Source organism: Ursus arctos, chromosome X (assembly GCF_023065955.2).
Source record: "Ursus arctos isolate Adak ecotype North America chromosome X, UrsArc2.0, whole genome shotgun sequence".
Classification (NCBI taxonomy): Eukaryota; Metazoa; Chordata; class Mammalia; order Carnivora; family Ursidae; genus Ursus; species Ursus arctos.
The window spans coordinates 59826458-59833545 of record NC_079873.1 but is presented as its reverse complement, the minus strand read 5'-3'; the positions used below and the strand labels follow the sequence as shown (position 1 = coordinate 59833545).

At 39.7% G+C, this 7088-nt stretch overlaps 1 pseudogene; it reads right to left on the bottom strand.

The window, feature by feature from the left end:
• Positions 1-1693: 1693 nt before the first annotated feature.
• Positions 1694-7088, bottom strand: part of LOC113246598 (60S ribosomal protein L3-like) — a 153223-nt pseudogene continuing 147828 nt past the window's right edge.

The following is a 7088-nucleotide window of genomic DNA, read 5'->3' as shown; positions in this document are numbered from 1 at the left end:
AACAATTTCAGGAGAAATCACTGGTCTTGCTAGAGACCAATTTGGAATGAAAACCCTGGCTCTTGACACCTACTCCATTTCTCTTTTTGCTGAACTTTTCCACTCAGAAGCTAAGTTGAAAAATATATTGAGGGCTGAGACTTCTAGAAGGTTGAAGTGAGGAGCTCGGTAGACCTTCTCTCCAGCAAAACAACTTTACTGTTTGAAATTATTTGTTAAAAACAATAATTTAAAATCTCTATAGAAATTGCCCAAAGGGCATGTATCAATTAGAAAAACATGGATTCAAGAAACCTATTAAATATCAGTAAGAATAGCAAGATTCTGGCATTTGAAGAATTACCTGCATATCCTCTATCATACCAGGTCTGTGTTACAGAAGCTTGACTTTGGGTACTCCATTTAGGCAGGTGTGGTGAAGATGTTGAGAGGAGGTAGGGCTCCTCCCCGAAGCTCCCACTCCAGGGCTGTGGTTTCACCCTGGCAGGGGTAGCTGCCTGCATTTCTTACCCCCCAACTCTGTGTTGCGGAAATTTATTCCACATAGGCACAGCCAAGAGGACTGGTGATACCTTCCACCACCCAGCCTCCATTCTTTGAGTGGAAGCACTATTCTGTGTGCAGGCTAATACTGAGGCCCTGATTTTTTCCACCCTAGCTTAGTCAAAGTTTGGATGTTTCACTGAAGGAGAGGAAAACTGAGAATACCAGGGACTGACACCATGCCCCAGTGCCCTCTCAGAGTGGTGTTTTCACTCTAGGCCCCTTGCCTCCCACCCCCCATCTTTGGTTCAGTGGTGCACAGGTTCTTTCTAAGTGGGAAGGTATGCAATGAGGACAAAGAATTCCACCACCCTTCCTGGGGGACTGACTTCATTTGAAACAGCATGGAGAACTCTGTCCCTAAGGACATTGTCAAAAACAATGGAGATCTTGGTGGAGAGCAATTAGGAGAAGCTGGTGCAAGCAAAGCAGCAGAGCAGCCCGAGTTTTAACAAACAGAAACCAAGAGGGAACCAAAAAGAGCCCTCCTGGGAGCACAGTCAACTCTGGGGATTGAAAAGACTGTGTGCATGTGCTGGGCTGCACCTACCTACTCAGGACAATTAGAGCAGAACGTGGGACAGACTTAAAAGCATTTCCCAGTACATGCAGACCCATCAACACAGAGCAAAAGCTTTGCTGGCACAAGGAACTTGACCAAACACTGAATAATAAATTGTTCTGATCTAGAGGTGACTATTAGGAACACAGGCTTAAAAATAAAATCACACTCCTTGGCAATCTGGAAGACTATGTATATGTCTAAAACTGTGCCCTCCCAGAGCAGAGAAGGAAACTCCCAATTACTAGTCCCTCGCTGAACGTGGGTCAAAAGAATACTCCCTGAAATAGCAGCCTCCAAGCACATACACATCCAATGGTAAAGGGTAAAAATCCCACCAATAAGTGCATTATACCGACCCAGAGAGAACCCTTAGGTGGCTAGACTAAAAGATAGGTAACATCATGCTGCATGCTGCAGGGGAAATAACCAAGCAAATGCTGATTCCTTATAGGAGAAGGATCATTATCCAGAGTTGCTATAAGATACTATAATACAATGTCTGCTTTATAACAAAAGATTTTAAGAAATGCAAAGAAACAGGAAAGTATCATGCATACACAGGAAAAACAGGCAGTAAATAGTGCTTTAAGGGGCCTGGATGGTAACTATAGCATATAAAGATTTATCAATAAAGAAATAGAAATTACTTTAAAAGAACTGAATGGAAATTCTGAAGTTGAGAAGTACAGTAACTGAAATGAGAAATTTACTAGAGGAACTCAATAGTATATTTGAGCTGGCCAAAGAGTCCTCAAACTTGAATATAAATCAAGAGATTATGCAATCTGAAGAACAGAGACAAAAATGAAAAATGTCTTCAAGAGAAATGTAGGACACCATTGAAAATACCAACGTATTCAAACTGTAAGCAGAGGAGAGGAAAGGAGCAGGAAAAAATATTCAAAGAGATGAATGGAAACATCTAAATTTGATGAAAAATATAACATGTCAAAAAGGCTCAACAGACACCATTTAGGAAAAACACAGATGTTCCAAGCTAAAGATAAGGAGAAAATTGTAAAAGCAGTAAGAGATAGATAAAAGACTCCTCACATATAGGGAAACCCCAATATGATTAACAGGTGAGGTTTCTCATAAACAGTGAAAGCCAGAAGACAGGGATCGCATATTCAAATTGCCGAAATTTAAAAAACTATCAATCAAGGGATGCCTGGGTGGCTCAGTTGGTTAAGTGTCTACCTTTGGCTCAGGTCATGAACCCAGGGTGTTGGGATCAGGCCCCGCATCAGGCCCCCCTGCTTGTGCTTATGCTCACTCTCTGACAAATAAAAACCCTTAAAAATGTTTTTAAATAAAAAACTATCAATCAAGAATATTATATCCAAAACTATCATTCAAAAATGAAGGTGAAATAAAGATGTTATCATATAAGTAAAAAGAAAATGCATTGCTAGTAAATCTCTATTGCAAGAAGTACAAAGGAATTATTCAGGCAAAAAGCAGGTGACACCAGACAGTAATTCAAATACACACACACACACACACACACACACACACACACACACCAGAGCACCAATAAAGTCACACGTAGATACTTAGTAAAAGACAGTATAATTGCGTGTTTCTTCTTTGTTTTAGGAGAATTTTTTTTCCACTGAAAAATAATGTTTATTGAGATCCCCACCAGTTGCACAATCTGCTCCTGACATTAAGCAGCAGCTTCTTGCAATTTGGTCTTTCATAAGTGGTCCCATGAATTCTTTCTTATCCTCCACAGTCTGGAATCAGTCATGGCCAAACTTGGAGGTGGTGTCAATGAACTTAAGGTCAATCTCCAGGGCCTGCCATTTGATCTGCACAAGCAACAACTTGTGGAGAGTAAGCACTTGCTTCTTGGTTATCAACACAGCCTTTATGCATGACAAAGTCATTGGTCACTTCATCATAGTGGACAAAGCTGACTCAGAGGGTTTATGCTCTTGTCAGATCATAATCAGTGGAAGCATTGTTCTTGATCAGTTTGCCATCTTTGATGAGGTAGCTCTGGCCAATCTTGTAGATCTTCTTGTTGATCTCAGTGCAGTGATGGTAGCCTTTCTGCCCAGCCCATGCCATGGAGAAGGCCACTTGGGCAGGATGCCATGCCCCAATACAGCCCACCTTGCACAGTCCCTGGTGGGTTTTGCAGGTTAGCTTCTTGGTGTGCCAGTGGCTGGTGACCTCTTTGTAACCTTTGCCCTTGGTGACACTAATGACATCTATCATCTCATCCTGCCCAAACACTTGGTTCACAAACACCTGCTGTTCCATGCTCTCGGAGGCCTAGTCCAGCTTCTCAGCCACTATGCCTCTATTCACCTGGATCTCCATAAGATGGGCTTTCTTCTGGCATAGAGGAAGCAGGGGCATCTAGGTGTGGGTGATGACGTGGATGATTTGGCCGTACTTCATGCTGTTGAAGTCCTCTAGCTGCTGCTTGCCGTTGTTATCCTGCCACTTGCAGTATTTGATTGAAGGCCTTCTTAGACTTACCCCAGTTCTTATAGAAGTGCCTTTTGTACTTATATCATGGATGTGTTCAGCAAAGATGGTCTTTTTAAAATATTTTTTATTTGTCAGAGAGACAGAGCACAAGCACAGGGAGTGGCAGGCAGAGGGAGAAGCAGGCTCCCCGCTCAGCAAGTAGCCCGACACAGGACTCGATCCCAGGACTCTAGGATTATGACCTGAGCTGAAGGCAGACATTAAACCGACTGAGCCACCCAGGCGTCCCAAAGATGGTCTTAAAAGTACAGAGACCTTGAATGGTTTCTTCATAGCCCATGGTGCCCACCACCATGGATGGTGCCTCCACAATGGTTGCATCCTCCACAATTTCCTTCCTTTTCACTTTGGATCCTGGCCTGCTGACCTCTCACACAATGTGAGTCATGCCAGCCTTGTAGCCGAGGAAAGCTGTAAGGTGGATAGGCTTGGAAGAGTCATCCTTGGGGAAGCTTGTCACCTTCCATGGTGCCAGCTACTGCATTTCTGGGGCAAGAAGCCCAGGGACCCATACCTGGGAATAGAGAATTTCCTATGAGATATTCTGCCACAGAATGCTGCCAGTAGAGCAAGAAAATTTTAAAACTTCACTTAAGTTGACTTAGAAAACAACCACATGAAGCAATATGTATTCTTTTGTTGGGAGTGGATACAAAGCTGTCTTGGAGTAATGAAAGTAATTCTTGGAAATGAAGCTAGGTGATAGCCAGAACCCACAGAATGAATGAAGAGAGCCAGAAATGGTATATACAATGATTAATATAACAAAATCTATGAATATACACCTGCCCTTCTCTTAGATGTTTGGAAAGATATAAGATCATATAAACTAATAGTTTTAACTATGTATTGTTGAGTTTGATACACATATAAATGTAACATATAGATATAATACATACAACAATAATATAAAAAGGTGGTGTGGAAAGGAGCTATATAGAAGTAAAGGTTATATACTTCACCGGAACTAATCAGTGGAAATATGAAGTAAATTCTGAGAAGTTAGGATGTATATTTTAATCCCTAGAACAACCACTAAGAAAGTAACTGTAAGAAATATACTGAAAATATTAAAGGGATCAAAATGTTACACTAGAACATATCCACTTAATACAAGAAGGCAATAAAGTAGGAATAGAAAAAAAAAAGACATGAGGCATATAGAAGAACTTTACATCAAGAACCAGGGATGTATTGTATGGTGACTAACATAATATAATAAAAAATATTAAAAAAAAGAAAAAAAATTAAAGTGAAAGATGTAGCAATAGAGATTGTAAGATTGAATTTAAAAATCAAAAGCCAAATTGATCCAACAGGTATCCTGTCTATAGGAGAAGCACTTCATATTCAAAGATACAAATAGGTTGAAAATAAAGGATGGGAAGGGTGCCTGGGTGGCTCAGTCAGTGTCTAACTCTTGGTTTTGGCTCAGGTCATGATCTCATGGGTTGTGAGATTGAGCACCATATCTGGCTCCGTGTTCAGCAGGGAGTCTGCTTAAAGATTCTCCCCCTCTTCCCCTCCCCCCACTCTCTCTCTCAAATAAATAAATCTTTTTTTAAAAGGATGGGAAATATATATATTCTGCAAGAATTAACCATAGAAGTGTTGAAGCGCCTAAACTAATATCAGAAAAAATAAACTTTAAAACCAATAAATGCTACTAGAGATAAAAAGGTATATTTCATAATGAGTAGAAATTCAATCTCTCAAGAAGATATGACAATTTAAAACATATGCACCTAAGAACCTATCAAAATGCATGAAACAAAAACTGACAGAACTGAAGGGAGAAATAGACAATTCAACAATAATTTCAAGGCCTCTTTCAATAATGGATAGAACAACTAGGCAAAAGATCAAGGAAATAGAAGACTTAAACAGAATACACTTTCTGCCTAAGTGCACATGGAACATTCTTCAGGATAGACCAAATGCTAGGCCAAAAAACAAGTGTCAATAAATTTTTAAAAGATTCAAATCATACAAAACATGTTCTCTGGCCACAGTAAAAAAAAATATTAGAAATCAGTAATAGAGGAGGAAAACATGGAGACTTTGGAAGGAAATTAACTCACTTTAAATATGGGTCAAAGAAGAAATCACAAGGGGAAACTAGAAAATATTTGGAGACGAATGAAAATGGAAAAACAGAAATGTATGGAATGCAGCTAACAGTGTCATTCAAGGGAATTTTATAGCTATAAATCCCTATATTTCAAGAGAAGGAATATCTCAAATCAGTAACATAAACTTCTGCCTTAGGAAACTAGAAAAAGAAGAGCAAAGTGAACCAAAAGCTAGCAGAAAGAAAATTTGGAGCGTAAAGCAGTGAAATAGAGAATACAAAATCAGTAGAAAAAATTAACAAAGCCACAAGTTGATTCTTTGGAAAGATTAACAAAATTAAATTTTTAAACTAGACTGACCAGTAACAAAATAGTGAAGACTCAAATAAGTGAAAAAAAAAAAAAGGAATGAAAGACATCGCTGCCAATTTTACAGGTTAAAAAAAAAACTGCAAAAGACTCTGAAGAGGGAGGGGAGGTAAGATGGTGGAAGAGTAGGGCACCTCGTTTCAATTGGTCCCTTGAATTTAGCTACATAACTATCAAATCATTCTGATCACCCATGAATTCAACCCAAGATGTAAGAAAAAAATACCTGGAACACTACAAGTAGAAAAGCGACCACTTTTTGCAAGGTAGGTTGTGCAGAGAAGTGATTCTGAGGGGATATATCAAAAGATAAATGGTGGAGGGAGGAGCAGATACACCATGATCAGAACTGCTCTCCATGCCAGGGCCCTACAAAGTGTAGAAGTGCAGGACCCTTCTCCTTCCCCTGGGAGGATATGTGTGGGTACACACCACAGGAGTCTTCAGACTTTGGCACACACAAAAGTGAAGACCATTTATTCCTAAGGGTTTACTGAAGAGGGGACTGTGATCTTTCCACTCTGGGCCTGGAGATTAGGCATGGCCATTTTCATTTTGATCCTCTAAAGAGGTGTGGAAAGCCTTCAGGGAACAGAAGCCACACAGAGCAACTAAAAACAGATTACATTGAGCCCAGACCCCTGACAAGGGGCAGTACAACTCTGCCCAAGCAAAGACACCTGAGAAGCACGGCAGCAGACCCCTCCCCCAGAAGACCACCTGGAAGAACAGGTGAACAGCAAGTTTACGGACCACACAGGACTGTAAAACTCCAGTGCTAGGGGAAAATAATATATAAAATTCAAAGTTTTTTTTTTCTCTCATGATTCCTTTATCCTTCAGTTTAAAAATTTCCACTTCTTTTCTTTCCCCCTTTCAACTAGGTTCTTGTTTTATCAACTCTTTGTTTTTAAGTCTTTTTTAACTTTCAGTTTTTACATTCACATTTTATAAATATATTCTTCACTTTTGGCTTCCTTTCACTGTATTCAATTTTATATATATATATATTATATATATATATATATTATATA